This window comes from Ursus americanus, chromosome 15 (genome assembly GCF_024610735.1).
Source record: "Ursus americanus isolate L20-20 chromosome 15, mUrsAme1.1.p, whole genome shotgun sequence".
Lineage (NCBI taxonomy): Eukaryota > Metazoa > Chordata > Mammalia > Carnivora > Ursidae > Ursus > Ursus americanus.
This window is the reverse complement of record NC_142141.1, coordinates 42028944-42048167: the sequence shown is the minus strand read 5'-3', so window position 1 is coordinate 42048167 and position 19224 is coordinate 42028944.

Sequence of the window (19224 nt, the reverse complement as noted above, 5' to 3'; positions counted from 1 at the left end):
GCCCAGAGAATCCCAGCCTGTGGCTCTGATGTGGGAAATGCTGCTGTGGTCATGATGCTGTGTGAGAGTTTTCACTTGTGATCTCAGGTGGCAACGACACAACAGGGGGCTCTCAGGCACTCACCAAGGAATGGCTCTACACCTCTCATTTCCCCAGGTATCTGGTTACAGCCAACTCCTGAGAATAAAGGACTCTGCCTCCCTCTGCCTTCCAAACATTTCCAGATTCATTCCATTTGGCAAAAATGGAATCCTAGACCATAAGGGAAAGGAAACGAGGAAGCTTCTCCTTAGCAATGCAAAGGTGACTTTGAAAGGGAGGTGAGGTGGTGCCAAGTTTACAGTAGGGAATATGACAAACTCACAATAGCAAGTCAGGTTATTTCAAAGTTTTGATACCACAAAAAACAACAAGGAAAAATTTGTATATCCATCCAAACAGGAACATGGGAGAAAATCTTTATAATATTCTCTGTAGAGACTGCTTTTAGGCAAACATGCTTGAGCAGTGGAATGTAGAAAGGGTCCACAGTGACCCCCTGGCTGAATACAGACAGGCCCATCAGGCAACCCACCTCGAAACATCCATAAATCCTAACTGACCCACGGGCTACTTACAACCAGGCACAATTACCAAAAAAAGAAAGATTCCATACGTTGCCACACCACCTCATCTTCCCCCTTTATAAACAGCCCTCACCCACCGTCTCATGGCAGACCTTCTCTACTCTGCTGTCCTGCCTGCTGCTCCCTGGCAGTGGATTCAATCAACTTTTACCTCCTTTGTTCTGCTCAGATGAATTCTTTCACCTCCAATGCCACCAGCTTCCACCTGATCATTGCCCCACATTTGGGGCCCCCATCCCATCGAGAGACACCCCATTTAGACACCACATTCTCCAGCCAATGCAACACAACAGTAGTACATTTTTGTGACATTACATACATTCACATTATCATGCAACCCTCATCGTCATCCATTTTTAGAATTTCATCTTCCCCAAATGAAATTCTGTATCCGTTAAACACTGGATAACCCATTGTTCTATCTCCTTGCCCCTGACAACCACCACTCCACTTTCTGACTCTGTGATTTTGATTATCTTAGGAATCTCACATAAGCGGTATTATACAATATCTGTCCCATGACTGGCTCATTTCACCTAGCATTACCTCAAGGTTTATCCACATTGTAGCATGATCAGAATTTCTTTCCTTATTTTTTAAAAGATTTTATTTTTAAAGATTTTATTTCACTCATATGTGGAATTTAAGAAACAAAACAGATGAACATAGGGGAAGGGAAGGAAAAATAAGGAAAATTGTAAGAAACTCTTAACTGTAGGGAAGAAACTGAGGGTTGCTGGAGGGGATGGGGGTGGAGGGATGAGGTTGCTGGGTGATGGACATTAAAGAGGGCACGTGGGTGTTGTGTGCAACTGATAAATCACTGATTTCTACCTATGAAACTAATGATATAGTATATGCTACTTAAATAGAATTTAAATTTTAAAAAAAGATTTATTTTCAGAGAGAACGACAGTGCAAGCAGGGGGAGGGACACAGGCAAAAGAAGAGACTCTTAACCAGTCTCCACAGTAAGCGCCGAGCCTGGTACAGGGCTCAATCTCTCGTGACCTTGAGATCATGACCTGAGCTGAAATCAAGAGGCAGGTGTTTAACCAACTGAGCCACCCAGGTGCCCCAGAATTTCCTTCAAATAATATTCCATTGTTATATACTATATTTTGTTTATCCATTTATCCATCACTGGATACTGGGGTTGCTTCAAACATTTTGTCTATTATAAAAATTACTACTATGAACATGGGTGTACATTACTATCCAAGTCTCTGATTTTAATTCTTTTGGGTATAGGCCCAGAAGAGGAATTGTTGGATCATCTGATTACATGGTAATTCTGTTTTTGTTTTGTTTGAAGAATCACCATACCATTTTGCATAGTGACTGCCCCATTTTACATCCCTATCAGCAATGCACAAGTTTCCAATTTCTTCACATCCTCTTCAACGTGTTTTTTCTTTCTTTTTTTTTTTTTTTATAACAGCCATCCTAATGAATATGAAGTGGTAATAGCCATCCTAATGGATGTGAAGTAGTATCTCATTGTGGTTTTGGTTTGCCTTTCTCTAATACCAGTGGAATGTTGATAATCTTTTCCTGGGCTTGTTGACCATCTGTATATCTTCTTTGGAGAAAGGTCTATTCAGGTCCTTTGCCCATTTTTACTTGGATTATTTGTTTTTGTTGAGTTGTGGTAGTTCTTTATATATTCTAGATATCAATATCTTATCAGATATACTATTTGCAAATATTTTCTTTCATTCTGAGGGTTGCATTTTTATTCCGTTGATAGCGTGTTGTTTTTTTTTGTTTTTTTGTTTTTAATTTTGATGAAGTCTGATTTACCTGTTTTTTTTCTTTTGATGCCTGTGCTTTTGGTGTCATAGCCCAGGAATCATTACCAGAAAGCTATTTATTTTTGCATACAATGTTCACTGTGGTCCTCCTGTTGTATTATCTTATTTGCTTACAATTATTTGATTCTTTTGGACTTCCTATGTAGATGATCATTGTAAATAAGGCATTGGATAATGTCCCGTGTTTTTTAAGCTAAATTGTTGGAAATCTTAATTTTAAAATTTACCTTGGATTGTGTCAGGATTTGTAAGAGTCTGACGGATATGAACCAGATCCCAAAATAATTTAATGAATATTGCGAAAGTGATTTCAGAGAGCAAAGTAAAACTATGTTGAGAGGGAAGGAAGAAAGATTAGATAATTCAACAGATAATGAAGAGCATATTGATATGGAATGGGAATGTAAAATTGTACAAATGAAGATTGAAAAATGCTTACTTTTCCAAGGCTATCACATTTTGTAAGAATGATAAGTGATAAGATACTAGTGTCCTGTCTCCTTACAATTTATTGTACAACTTGTAACACCAGAGTTGCCTGAAGTTTCCTGACTGTATCTAGATCAATTGTAGAGAGGTGATAAAGACTGACAATTGTTTCATATTCTTTTTTACTAGTGATGGTGGGGGGAAGGTTAGTTCTTTGCTTTGTGAATGAAAGTAGGAAAGCTATCTAGGCAAGGGAACTACTCCTCTAGATCAATACATAATATTTTAATACTTAAATAATATTTGAGTACATGTAATGAATAAAAGATTAATCACTGAAAATTATCGAGAATAAGAACTTAAAAAGTGCAGGGGCACCTGGGTCGCTAGTCAGTTAAGCATTTGCCTTCGGCTCAGGTCATGATCCTGGGGTCCTGGATTGGGCTCCCTGATCAGTGGGGGGGGCTGCTTCTCCCTTCCTCTCTGCCCCTCCCCCTGCTTGTACACACTCTTTCTCTCTTGCTTACTGTCTCTCAAATAAATAAAACCTTAAGAAAAAAAAAAAAAAACTTAAAAAGCACATTAGTTGTTACGGCCACAATGCCAACCTGTACTGTCCCACAGTAATTCTACTGCCCTTAAGAGCTAGCAACACCAGGCTGTGATATACACTTGCGGAGTTTTGAAAATGCATTTTTAGCCACTGTATAGTACATCATCAGTTTTTGATGTAGTGTTCAATGCTTCATTAGTTACATATAACACCCAGATAAAAAGCAAAAAAGAAGAAAAAAATGCATTTTTAGTAATCTGTACATTAACAGATATATTGATATAACATGCTTCTTTTTACATACGTGGAGTCAAACAATGCATATTGTTCAGTAAGTTCCTTTTTAATGTCTCACATATATATGTTCTCCTATTTCAAACAATTCTCTATTTGTTCCATTATACAGCTACAACTTAATCCATTCTTTTCTTGATGGTCATTTATAAAGTTTCAGACTTTCTATTTTTATACATTAGGAGGGTAATAATCATACTTACTATGTCTTTGGGCATATGAGAATATCTAGCACATATAACCAAAGTTGGAAATAATAACTGAAGGGGCATTCAGATTTTAAAAACACATAAAACCTATTAAAATGTCTAACAAAAAGTTTGTATAAGTTCATACTATTTCTTGACTTCTGAATTCAACTCATCCTTTAAGGCCAGAGTTAATGCTTTGTTCCCCTTAGACCTCCTAGGACCTCCTTTACTCATCCTAATTATCTGTGAGAATCCCTTGCAATTTTCTTTTACTTTCAAAGTTGCATTATCCTTTATGTATAATAGAGCTGCATATTAACATTAGTATCCTCTTATTTATTTCTCATGAGGAGGGCAGCATGAGTGGAAATAAGTATGAACCTTGAAGTCATTTGACTGCCTACATTCCAGACCCCCTTCCACGATTTGCTACTTGTGTGATCTGGGTAAATTTCTTCATCACACAGAACATTAGCTTCTTACTCTCTCAAAAAAAAAAAAAAAATCAGTAATGAAAACTTACAATTCCATACCAGAATTCACCATAAAAATAACTTAAAATGTTGTTTAAGTATACTTAAAATGGGTGGTTGAAGTCACAAAGTTTACTTGATTTAAATAGCAATATTTTTCCAATATTTTTAATCTGAAAATTTAAGATAGATGAATTCCATCTTGATAAATTACTGGATTTATTATTAAAATAGAAATAATAAGGCACCCACGGAATTCTGAGATTTAAGCAACAGGTTTACTAAGGTGCTATACGAGATATGCACAAATATATGTTCAGATATATTTCAATTTATTCTTTTTGAATTGTGTACTAAAAAGGAAATATGAAAAATGATAGAATTTTAGTGAAACAAGTTTTGTTTTGAACATCTAATAGTTTATGTCTTTTGTCCCATTATATAGAAATAGTTTGTGAAATATGAAAAATGGAGAAGTAATTTAAAATTTGTATGGATAAATTTGTTTACATTTTAATATTCAAAAATTATTTTATTGAAGAACTCATTCATTTTATGTTTATGAATGAACCCACTTACACAAATTCTTATGCTACTGCTTTTTGTCTAGCATGCATACAATGAACATTTATACATACAGGTGAAAAAGAGTAACAGAAAAGAAAAAAAAAAGGTGGAGCTACCAATTTGTAAATGCAGCAAGTAAATAAATATAAACAAGGCCTCCAGGAACCTTCAGTTCAGGTTAAATTAGTCGTATAAATGTGTAATTGTGAGGTGGATATAATTTGTGTTGCCTTTGCCAGTGGCTAATAATAATGGATACTTCCTTGTGAAGTAAAATCACATTATCTATACTAACCACACATTTGTAAGCAATTTTTATAAATACCCTGATCAGAGGCAGCTAGGTGCCTTAGTCAGTTAAGCATCTGCCTTGGCTCAGGTCATGATCTCAGGGTCCTGCTCAGCAGGGAGTCTGCTTCTCCCTCTCCCTCTGCCCCTCCCTCTCCTCACTCCTGCTCTTGCTCGTTCTCATTCTCTCCCTCCCTCTCTCTCTCATGCATCCCCCCCCCAAATAAATTTAAAAAAAATCTTTAAAAAAATACTCTGTTCACATTTTTTGATGGATAGATGTGGAGTCAGTAAGACTTCGCAGAAAGATGTATCTTATGACTGGATTAAGAAGTTGTGGTCCATATATACAATGGAATATTACTCAGCTATCAGAAAGAACGAGTTCTCAACATTTGCTACAACATGGACAGCACTGGAGGAGATAATGCTTAGTGAAATAAGTCAAGCAGAGAAAGACAACTATCATATGATTTCTCTCATCTATGGAACATAAGAACTAGGATGATTGGTAGGGGAAGAAAGGGATAAAGAAAGGGGGGGTAATCAGAAGGGGGAATGAAACATGAGAGACTATGGACTATGAGAAACAAACTGAGGACTTCAGAGGGGAGGGGGGTGGGGGAATGGGATAGACCGGTGATGGGTAGTAAGGAGGGCACGTATTGCATGGTGCACTGGGTGTTATACACAACTAATGAATCATCGAGCCTTACATCGGAAACCGGGGATGTACTGTATGGTGACTAACATAATATAATAAAAAATCATTTAAAAAAAAAAAAAAAGAAAGATGTATCTTAGAATGTTTTGGTTATGGTTTATAATTTAAAAGGAATATTTCTCTATAAACGTGTTAGATCACAGTATTTTAACACCACAAATAGTGGCTAATGCTTTCCTTGGAGCAGAATCTGAGACAAGTTTTCCTACAGAAGTGACTCATTAAGATAAGTCAAGAGGAATCTGGTAAGGTACTAGAGGAAAGCAGGTGAAGAAGGGAGAAGGAGCCAGTCCCGTCGTGAAGTGCTGGCTTCATTGATAAAGCAGGGAATGAGGACCATGAAAAACACTGCAAAGTTTGTTCTCCATTGAGGGGAGGGAGCTTGATTTCCAAAATCCTACACCAGTCAATTGCTTGCAGAGAGAGGCTGAACTCTGGGCACAGTTATCTCTCGGAGCATCTGAACATCTGAATATCTCGTACACAGAACCATTAAGGGGATCGTAGATGATCTGGGTAAGAGCACTGACTGTAGCTGCTGGAAAGAAATTTCAAATAATCAAAATGGACAAGATCATGAAAGAAGTTATGCATTTTAATTGCATAACATTACCAGCAATGAGATCTTTTTGATAATCATATTTGAGAATTATAAGGTACTAGGATAAAAGATCATCAATTCACTGATAAAAATAATCAATGAATGATAATGATGTTCCCCATATTAAGTAAGCAGAAGCCATGACAAATGCCAGGACCAGAAATGATTACCTAAGCGAAGATTCTTCTCAGGAATGTGGTGTCATTGAGAGAAATCATGGTCTAACATAAATGTGATACCAATATTTGCTGGCTGAGTAACGAACATGCATGAAGCAGCCACTGTATAGCCTGCTACATTAAAAAATGCCTATTTTTTAATCCATATCTCATTGCATTTTTAACATGATCTATGTTATGGGCATTAGCTTTCTCTTTTAGGCCTAAAGAAACTGAGGGTCTAGAAAATTAAATACTTTGTTTAAGTTTACGTTGAGTGAACTTTGGATTCAGGTCTCTCAGTGCTAAGATCTGCACTCTTTTCAGTATTATTTTAGGTATTTCCTAAAATTCTACTTTTGATCATCAGATCTTCTGGATGAGAATTGAAAACTAAATGAAGCTGATTTAAGCCTCAGAATAGAAACTTTCCTCTTGGAATTTTAATCATTCCCTTACATAATGGCGACTAAGCTACTGCTAGGATTTAAAATTTAGATAACAAATACGAATGAAGCATCCAAAATTAAAATTTTACTAGTCAATAAGATCCAAGTATGAAAACGGTGTGCCTTAATAAACCTGTATCCATAAGACAGAGTAGATAACCCAATAGTAAGTAATCCATCTATCTCCTATCTTCTTGCCTGGGCCTTAAGAGAAAATAACCTGCCATTATTGACTATGCCTTTTTTTTTTTTTTTTTTTTTTATAAATTAGAAACAGTTCTCAAGTTTTAAAGGAGAGAAAAGATATGGTTAATACTAAGCCAGGCAAAATAATCAACTTTTCTTTAAATAGGATGTGATATTTAGGCCATAATCTAGTAATAAAATGTCCACTGTATTATATTTTTTGAAGTTTGAACTCCAGAAACATTTCTCATACTTTAGGTATTCTGATATGCTCCATACTGAAAACCAGTATGCACTTTTTAATTTAAAATTTATAAATTTTCAAAAGGTAATAGATTATTAATTAGGAATTGTTCTGCTTGATTTATTGAGATAATTAGGACAATCTGACACACAAAAATAAATTGATTATTCATCAAAACTTTTCTTGTGAAGCAAATAACTTAATTCATTTTCATTTGCCCAGTTTCTTACCTTTATTCTGGGAGAGGTTTCTTTTTTTAAGAGGATGTTTTAAAGTTTGATCTGAAAAGCTTAAAAAAAAAGTTGTGCCTTGTCAAATATTAAGAAGACAAGATGAGAAGTGATTCATTTTAGGCAGTAACACCAGTGACAATGAGCTGTGAAGGGTTTTATTTTTATAATAGAACTAATTCAAGAAGTAACTATGGAAAAGTTGAAACCCCATGAGCTTCTAAAGCATATTGCTGTAATTATCTCTGCTTTCTCCTTCTTTCACAGAAATGAAATCACTTCAAACAAAACTATTTAAAAAAGAGACAAAGCCGCCACATATAATATACCCAAGCCTAGGAAAAGTCAGTTATTTTAATGAATACAAAACAAAGTCTAATGAAATGAATGACATTGAGTAGTGTGAGCATAATTTCCATTTTTTGCCTTCCTTTTAGGAAAATGTCTTTATGCTTCATTTTTTAAATAATAATCTAAAAATAAAACAAGCTTTTACAATGGTAACTGGCATTGTTAGTAAATTGCAAATTCTTGTTCCCCACACAAGAAAGTTATTTCTCCTTGTTCTTGTTCTATAGGAAAATATGCTTGTTTTGTTAATATAATGTAATAAAATATGCCACTTATTTCCAACATTTTGCTTGTAATCATTCAAAAGTTAACTTTGATAGTAATTGAAATAGTCTTTTAATGACACTGTTCCAAAATAATTACCAGTAATTTTTACAAAATAGTTATTTATTTGGCAACTTTCTGAAAGCAATAGACACCTCTCCTATAAGGCAAATAATATGAAATTAAAAGAGGATGATAAATTATGATTAAATCATATATAATTAAACATATATATATGATTAGAATATATAATTAGATTTTAGTGAGCTATAATGTATACGTAGTAAAATTCATTTTCTTTGATGTATAGTTTTATGTTTTGAAATCATATGCAACTATAAAATTATCATCATAACCAAGATACAGAAAAGATCCCTTACCCAAAAAGATTCCCTCATTTTGTACTCACTCTCTTCTGCTAAGTCTACCCCCATGTCACCACGGATGAGTTTCTGATCTATATACATTTGCTTTTTCTAGAATGTCTGATAAATGGAATTATGGGTAACGTAGCTTTTGAGTAAGGTATTTTTTTATTTGAGATTTAGCCATGCCTTTGCACACTGTCAGTTGTCAGCAGTTCCTTCATTTTCATTATTGAGTAATACTCCACTGTAAGATTATACCATTATACCACAGTTTATTCGCTTACCAGATGAAGGACATTTGTACTGTCCCCTGTTTGGGTCATCAGGATTAATGTGAATTATAAACATTCATACACAGGTTTTTATGTGAAAATGGCTTTCAATTCATTAGGCAGAAACCGATGAATGGTATAGCTGGGTAATATGAATGTAGCTTTTTAAGAAACTGCCAATCTAGGGGCGCCTGGGTGGCTCAGTCATTAAGTGTCTGCCTTCAGCTCAGGGTGTGATCCCGGGGTCCTGGGATTGAGCCCCACATCGGGCTCCCTGCTCTGCTGTGAGCCTGCTTCTTCCTCTCCCACTCCCCCTGCCTGTGTTCCCTCTTTCTCTGGCTGTCTCTCTCTGTTAAATAAATAAATAAAATCTTTAAAAAAAAGAAAGAAAGAAAGAAAGAAACTGCCAAACTGTTTTCCAAAGTGACTATGCCACCAGGAATGTATGTGAGTCCCAGTTGGTCCATGTTCTGTGGCAGAATTTGTAATTGTCGTTTTAATTTACTTCTTTTCATTCTGCTAGGTTCATAGAATATACTCTTTTTGAAATAAAAAGTAACAAAAACAAACTAATTGTTTAAATGGAGTTATTCTGGGCACCTGAGTGGCTCACTAGGTTAGGTGTCCCTCTTGCTCAGGTCGTGATCTCTAGGTTGTGGGATTGAGCCCATGTGGGACTCTGAGCTCAGAGCAGCATCTGCTTGAGATTCTCTCCCTCTCCCTCTGCCCCTCCCCACCACTCACACATGCTCTCTCTCTCTCAAATAATAAAATAAATAAAATCTTTAAAAGGAACTATTTAGTTGAGCATAATGATTAATGTCTAGAAAAATGACTGTCTCATGTTTTGAAAAGTAAAGCTAATCCTCTGCAGTATAAATTGATATTGTTTATAGTAAATTAGGAATTCAAGATATTTTATAGTTATATGAATCAACAAATTTTGTTGTCAGGGCACATCAAAACATCTGGGTTATTAGATATCTCAATAGCTATCTAAACTTACTTGTCATTTCAGAAATAGGACATCTGCATAAAACAATGTATTTTTTTTCCTTTTCAAGTAGGAAAACTTACTGAGAATCCAGTATTTTTCTGAGTTAAATTTCTATGGGCAAGTTAAATAGAATTAAATTGAAAAGAAGTACATGCATTTCTTAAGCACTGTAACATTTGGATCAAGGAATGAATAGTTTTCTTCATATGGCTTAAATCATAAACAATATTAAGTTTCAAACTTCAATGCTGAGTCAACTAACAAAGAAAATCTCTAGAAATTAAGTAAAAAAGTATGCTGATCCATAGCAGCTGTGTTTCTAAAAATCAATTAATAAGCAGAAAACATTTTCGAAGACCACCAATTCTAATTTTTAGAAAATTTTATCATCCTAATTTCATCAGTGATGGAGTCACTCCTAATCATGATTTCATCCATTTAGTACTCTGAGAATGTAGCACCCACAGAGGTAGCATCAAAAATTAAAAATTAGCAAGCTACTTTTCCAAGATTATTTTAGGAATTCCAGAATCCGGCACTTTGCAAAAGCCCCCCAAACTGTGAAAATTGTATTTCCCCGATGTTTAGATTTTGATTATATGCACAAAAAAGTTAGTTAATTGAAAAAAGGAAAAAAAAAAAAAACATAAATAGGGTACCATATCAGCAAACACACTTGATAAAGAGCTTCAGTTGGTCTCATCAGTTGTTCTTCTCGGGAGTTACTGCTATATGGGAGTTTTTACTAAAATGTTGTGGAAATTTTTGAGGCAATTAATAATAGCGGTTGATTGACTTTTAGAGGTGATTCTACTTAATGGTTTCTTTGGTTAATTTCCTTATCACTGACCAAAAAATTGTTCACTGTAGAGAAAAATGTACTTAAAATTAAAAAAAAAATAATTTGTTTAATAATTTAGCATAATCATATGGAAAGAGTAAAATTGAGACAGTTTTTCAATTTTAAGCTATTATAGTCATTCTCCATACCAAAAAAAAAAAATGCACAGAAATGGGTTTTGTCACTGTACTTTTTCTCCCTTTTATCTTTCATGATCATAAAGATAAACTATATCATTATATTGAAATCATCAGGAAAACGTTTTCTTGAAAGTTACTGAATAGATTGTTAATGCAAAAATATTCAATGGAAAATTGGTTAAATTTCCATATCTTTATCCTGTAAGTCTCTTCTTCTTAATGAAGGAGATTGTGACTGTCATTTCAGTGCTCCAGAGAGGCTTGAGTTTACTAGGGACATGGTGGCATATTTTTTTATGTTTTAAGACTAAATTTAATGTGCCAGAATATAACAAGGGCACAAAGAGAAGAGATGCTGATACCTGTCAAACTCAACCAAGTTAATTAGGATAAACTGAAATGCAGAAAGCTAATTGTGTCAGATAAGATATCACACTTTAATTATGTGTTTAAGAGGTGTGATACTAACTTCAGCCCAATCCTTTATTATTGTAAAAGTTCTAGCTACTTCCATACGTGGAGTTTGAATTTGTTTGTTCTTTTGATGATTTAAAAAGATGTATAAAATTCAAAAATCATATTTTGACACATAAGACTACAGGTTTATGTTCTTGTTCATAAATTAGACGACCTAACGAGTGACTTGTACACCCTTAGAAATAAAGCCTCACCCCAAAATTTACCTTGGAAACAAATGGAAAATTGATGATAGCTATTAGGGACAAATTAGGAATAATTAACACCCCAAAATAGAACATCAGTTTTGCCTATAATAGGTATTCGATAAAATTGTGTTGAATATTTTTTTTATTCCTTCCTATTAAATCTGAACTGAAACATGTAGCCACATAGTCTTACAGAATTGAGACTGAATTCAAATTTAACTATAAAACGAGTATCCACTGAGATATCATCCATCTAAAAATTAACTATCAGAAATATATTTTCCTAGGAAAAAATTCTCAATAAGCAAAAGTAACTGAAGTTAGTTTGATTTGTGTTTTGCTAATATAGTAATATTAGTAATAATAAGATAGTATACAGAAATGACAAAGGTCTAAAAGAGAAATTGATATTGAAATTAATGTATCTTAACCCTTCTATCTTGAAGTTACAGGATTTGTGGAAAGGTTAAATTAGGTAGGATGCATATTTATTGGGTTGTACAACAATGAAGAGAATTTTAATCTAATCTGAGCTTGAAACCCATTCTGCCATCTATTAGCTATATGAAATGGGAAATTTACTTAGACTATATATTTTATCCTAAAATATGGTTTCTTTTGAATATAAGCCCAACCGTTATTATTAACTATGCCATAAGAATAGACAGAGACCAAGACAATACCAAAAAACCAGGAATTAGACTTGCCCCCCAACAACATGAGTTTAAACTTCATGGGTCCACTCATACACGGATTTTTTTCTTCAATAAATACAGTGTTCAATAAATACTGCGAATTTATCTTCTCTTCCTTATAGTTTTCTTAACATTTAATTTTCTCTAGCTTACTTTATGGTAAGAATACAGTCTATAATACATACACAAAATATGTGTTAATCAACTACTTATATTATCAGTAAGGCTTCTGATCTATAGTAGGCTGTTAGTAGTTAAATTTCTGAGGAGTCAAGAGGTATTCATAGATGTTTGACTGCATGGGAGTGCAGGTTAGGTGCCTCTAACCTTATGCTGTTTGAGTGTCAACTGTAATAATCATCCTGGTTATAATTTCTCTACATCGCTTTCTTCATCCAGTATAGTCACCATCTTTTGATTCACCTACCTCATCAAAAACATTTTTAGAAATAAAGGTTATTTCTGGAGACTGTACCTAATTCAGATCATGTGCCTTCTGTGCCAGATGTTATAGGGTTTGGAAATGTCAACATAAAGAATGGCTTATTTGCTTACAGGGTCTAGAGTAAGATTACCAAAGAGGGAAAAATCTGTCTAGTCTGAAAGCTCATAGATGGCTTTCTGTCACAGCTCAGTGCCTTCTCTGCCAGTAGCTATAGACACTCTGAGAATCATGATCAGAATATCATGAACCTTGGCAAACTGAAGAATATGAAATCTCTGATACCTTATAATTAATATGCTTTTAGGACACTGTAACATGGATATGAGAATGGAGAGGCTTGAGTAATTAAGAAAGCCTAATCCCTCCAACTACTCACACATACTTCTTGCTAATAGTGTCTCAGTTGAATTGGTTTTGGCCCTGAATGTGGATGAAGAAGATAGTCATGAAGAAATATGCATTGGTTCTTGTTACTTTCTCTATTATTTATTTCAGAATAGATACTTAAAGTTGTACTGTTAACTTGCTATGCTTAGGGTAGGTGAATTACCATACCAGGACTCTTTGCTAACCGGGTGAATACTAACAACAGGACACTGACTAGCTGAGAAGATGTGGAGTGACACATCCCCGATCATTCAGATACTGCCAGCGATGAGTTTATAAAATAGCCCTTGAAGACAAAATCATCTGGTATGTCTGTAGCAGCCTGTCTTCAAATGATTGACTATGGAAATATCAACCCTATCTTACTAACTGCTAGAACATCCCTGGCACAGGGACATAGCGTGGCAGGTGACTTGTTGAGACAGTCCTTCCCTTCAGTAGACATGCACAACATTGGATTGGGAGGCTGTCTCCAAATGCCAACCATCCCATGTGCCATTAACGACAATCACCATGAACTGTGTTCATTCACCCACACAGTTGCTTTCCTCTCTTGTTTAAAATGAAAGGAGTGTCCCCGCACCTCTCAAGACAAGGATTTGTACTTGAGTTGAGTAACTCTCAACTGTGTGCTTTCAAAGTCTTCACTTCTTTCTCCCATATCCATTTATTTCTGCCAGCTGGAAAATACACATTGGCACACAACAACCTCTTCTAGTGTTTGTTATTTTAAACAGAGAGAGATTTTTCTTTCTTAACCCTAAATTTCCTTTCAGTCTCTGTTACCCTTCTTCATACCATTTCTCTAAAGGTTTTTTTTGCAGATGTCTTCCCATCTTTACTTGCACTCATTCTTCAACACCTTTAATAATTACCCACCTGCACAACTGCAATGTTCTTGTTTTTGCTTTGTGACCCCAAATTTCTTTTCCACTAACAGAGTGATTTAAAAATTTTTAATCACACTATTGCTCCCCTGCAGTTGCCACACAATCGCTTCCCATTGGCTTTTTTTTTTTTTAAGATTTATTTATATATATATATATAGAGAGAGAGAGAGAGACAGAGAGAGAACAAGCATGCGTGGATGAGTGGGGGTAGGGGCAGCAGGAGAGAATCCCCAAACAGACTCCCTGCTGTGTGAGGAGCCCCACACGGGGCCCAAACCCATGACCCTTGAAATCAAGACCTAAAACCAAGAGTCTATTGCCCAACTGAGCCACCCAGTCGCCCCTCCCACTGGGCTATCAACAGACCTCAAGACTGTTTGTGATGGGGATCTGCGTTTTCCAACAATATCTCTCTCCCTCATGATCCCCAGATACACTGATATTTTTTTCCTTAAACATGCCAAATTTGTTCTAACAAGAGTGTTGCACTTACTGTTCCAAGACTTCTCTACAAAATCCTTAGTATCGTCCTCTTTCACCATTCAATTTCAATAATGTTTCCTGTAAAGGAACTTTCTTGATCACTCTGTTACTCTAAGGAACTACCCACCTGCAATTTCTATCATATCACCTGTTTAACTGTACTTATGTCATTTGCCACTGTCTGACATTATTATGTTTATTTTTCCACTTTAATGTGTCTTCTCCTATGGAATAAGCTGCAAAGGGAGAGAAGGAAGCTCTCTTTATCGTTTGCAATTTTCCCCCAAGAGTTTAGAACAGAGCCGGACACCTTATAGATGCCAATCAGTGTTTGTTTGAAGAACCCATTGTTATGTGTAAATCAGGGTAAATATTACACAGTTACATTAGGAGCATGCCTGAAGAAATCTGGCTAAGTTAGAAACCTTTGGGGGATTTTTTTTGTCCAAGATAAAACAGTTGGAAAGAAGTGTTTTCTAATTTGTTAAGAAATTATAAGGGCTATGGGTGATTTCTCTCTAAAACCTAGAACACATAGTTTGCATACTTTGTAACATGAAATCTCACAGGAAATCAAAACAAACAAAATAACTCAAGAAAACAAGGCTATTATTCCTTGCCAAGTAACGTACCATTTGCTGTCACTTTGATGACACATTCCCAATTTTATTCACCTAACCCCCCCAAAAAAGCTCTATATGTTGTGAGATTAAGTATGTTTTTAGAAAAGACAGACTTGTTCTGAGATGAACAGTGTAGATACACTGCCTTAGCTGCAGACATCTGTAGATTATTTTTTTAATGAATTTTCAAAAGTCATGGAGTAAATGATAAATTAAAGATAATTAAACCTTACAAAATAAGTGTGGATCTTTGAAGAAGTAATAAGTGTTTCATTAGGGACATCTCATGTAACCAGAAATGTCCCTTTGATGAAAGGAAGGAGGAACATTTAACTCTCAAGTTGATATGCTAATCAGTGTCAACCCTAACATTTTGGGGAAGTTAATGGAGATTGAATTCAGGAGGTTGAGATCAGCGGAGGAGTTAAAATGCCTGAAGTTAGCCATTTGGAATCACACTGAAAACAAACAAAAACAAACCTAATGGCTGTTAAATAGCTAGTTTCACAGGGAGAAGGAAGTATATTATCAAACAACAGCTTTTAACAGAGGATAATTTATAATAAAAAATGTCAGTTTGTTATTTCAATATTACTGAGTGAGATTAATGAACTATTAGTTATTAAATATATTTCCATTTTTAAGCACCCAGAGAAAACAATTTGAACTTTTGAATATGAGAGTTTTAAAAGTATTAACTGTAATGAAAAACAAATGATTTAGTATTCTGCTTTCCTTTGCCATCAACGTTGTAATAGAAAGTGAAAACATAATTATGGTATAGGAAGTGATGGAAATGATTCAGTGATCAATAGAGACAGGGTTAATTTAATATTGGGCTATCTATCATCCACGTTAACAAATCTGTATTGCAGACATCAGCTGACAAAAAATTGAGCATTTAACTGTTTCAGGATAAGAATATCCTTCTTTTGGTATTTCTTGCCTTGATTTAGTAACACTGACATTTGAATTTACCAGGAAAAAGAAAAGTTACAGCTGAGACTGTCCACCATATGGATCTCGTGTGTTATATGTCATCCCCCACAGGGGAAGAGCTGATATCTTCCAATATCGAGGATTACTATAGCAATGTTTGGTGGTCAGGCATTGAGGACAGATGATGTAAACATATGTATATAAGAATTTACCAGCTAATTCTTTTTAAATTCAAATATAAAAGTATTTTGTTTAATGTGCTTACGGAAGGGGAAGGGAGGTAATATTAAATGACCAGCCACAGTATTCCTATTGACTTGCAAGACACGTTAGGCATGTTATCTCATTCACTTTTCTTCATGACCCTGTGTATTATATTTTATCACCATTTCAGGGTTGATAAGGAGAAGTTCAAAAATCTACGTAATTTGTCAGAAGCCACTCTGCTGGTTAATGGCCCAGCTATGGTTTCTATGCAGTTCTTCCTAAGTGGAAAGCACACAGCGCCGCTTTTCCACATAATCTGGTGGTCTCATACTGGGATTGGTGGAGGTAGAGGGAGGAACAAACAGTGAGCAGATACATGACTAAGTCATTGTTGAATGGAACCAGGTAGCAAGCCATCGCAAACACAAAACTCTTTCTCTTTAACACAAATAGTTCAGATGAGCTAGAGCCACTATATCATGTTTTAGAATGCTGACTGCACAAGAGACCCTGTACTTCAAAAGGCCTGTCTATAATTTCCCATGACACCTATTGTGAGGCAAAGAAGATGGTCTCCCACATAAGACACAACTTGTTTAAATCTTTTTGTTAAATCAGTTCTTCTCAAATGTCACTCTTCCAAGAATTTTGCAAGTAGTTTCCCATTTATCTTCATACCACTGGTAAGTATGAAGGCATACTGTTTTCTACCATTGTCTGGATGTGGCATCTAGTGCCTCAATCACAGGGTTTCATCATCTATACAATGACAGCAATACCATTCTCAGAGTGGTGGAGGGATGAGGGAGTGAACCTGTATAATGTGCCTCACATGTAGTATTTGCACATTAAACGGTATTTCCTTTCTTCCCCAACTACATAAAACACAGCAAATTTCACACCTCGGTCTTTTCAGGGACTACAAGGCTCTGAGAGTAATGCTCACCCACCTCCCCCCTGCACAGCCACTGGAGTTCCCTCTGACCTCTACAACACAGATGGAGTAGAATGTGCTGGTCGGACTATCCAAAGAGGTACTGGTCTGCATTTTGACAAAAACCAAGAACTTTTGTTCACCAAATAGTGCCACGAAGCTGCAATTAGCATCAGAAGCATTAAACTAGACAGCAGAACAGCAAACATAAATCACAGGCAGATTACTTAGGGCTTTTAACGCAGGCATTTATACCTCCCATTAACAAACCATGATGACAACGGCTTATACATATAGAGAGCAGCAAACGCATCTATATAGACCCTATTAGTTTGATACCTTATTGATTTTTGCTGTTACACATATGGGTACTTGATGCATAATTTACTTCATTATTACTAAACACGTGCCGACTTACTTCAGATACCATTATTATGCAAATGATATGCCAAGACACTGAAGAAGCATTATAATATGTTTCTATTTCTCTTTGGATTCATTCTCTTTGGAGGATTTTCTAGTTACACCAAGTTTGATGATGGGAACCTGCTTTTTTATTTTTTTAAATATTTCATTTATTTGAGAGAGACAGCACAAGCAGGGAGGAGAGGGAGAAGTAGGCTCCCCACTGAGCAGGGAGCCTGATGTGGGGCTCAATCCGAGAACCCAGGGATCATGACCTGAGCCAAAGGCAGATGGTTAACTGAGCTACCCGGGCACCCCAGGAAGCTACTTTTAAATAGATTTATGCCCAACAGAAAACTATGACTGGTTTGGTTACATTGTGGTCAAACGAAAGAAAAGTCTGTTTTGATCTAAGGTTATCATTCAAAGTTAACTTATGAACCCATCCTATGGAGATTTGGTTGATTTTTTGTGCTAATGTATTGGCAAGTAGAAGAACTGTAGATATCAACTAACTGGTAGGTACTGTCAATGGTTGAGTTATTTTCAACAGTCAAATATCTAACTTTAAAGGATTTCATTATTTTGTAACTATGTTACAATAAAATATGTTAAAGTAAACATTTCTTATGATATTCATTTCCAATTCTGGATACATGTTACAAATGTATGCACAGGGAACACTTTATGGTCCTCATTGAAATTGTGCATTCTAATCATTTGTTTCTCCTACATGAGTATCTACCACAGTGACACTTATTAAACCACCACTTCCACTCTTATTTAATACATTCCATTGTCCTGATGCCCTTTTGCTTCCCAAGTTTCTCCTTAGCTATTTGCACAGTGATTGCACTATCAATCATTCATTTTCTTCAAATTAGCTATGCATTTTGTGACTTTTCCTATTTGTTACACTTGCAATGTGACCTCTTCTATCTGCTACAACTTTCTTTCAACCTAAGTGTGGATCCATAAAATGCATATGTATGCGTAAATACAACGTCCACATAGTTTATCTGACACTCTGTTTACAATCCTGTAAAAAAATGATGATTGAAGTATTATCTACTCAATCATTTTTAGGACATAACTTATAGAACTAACAAAGTCACTAGAGGGCTTTCTTCTCCAGAAACAATTCACATACACCCCTAGTCCCTTTATTCCTTTCATAAAGAAACTAATTCTTGGTAGTTAAGGGTGAATGGTAACACTTCATTCACACTAAAAAGGAAAAAAAAGAAAGAAAGAAAAGAAACAATGAAAGCTCATTTTGATGTAAAGCAATTTCTTAACCACGTACCTATTCATACAAAATACACCACAGACTAATATTACTCCAGTAGTTTACACTTCTAATTATAGTCTGTTCACAAGGAAATCAATTATCTAGAAAATTTAGCCAAATAAAAGCAGCCTGATAGGTTAACCAGACTTACTAGTGGTGAACGGAATTGGAAATCACGAGGGGTGGGAAGTAGAAGGTA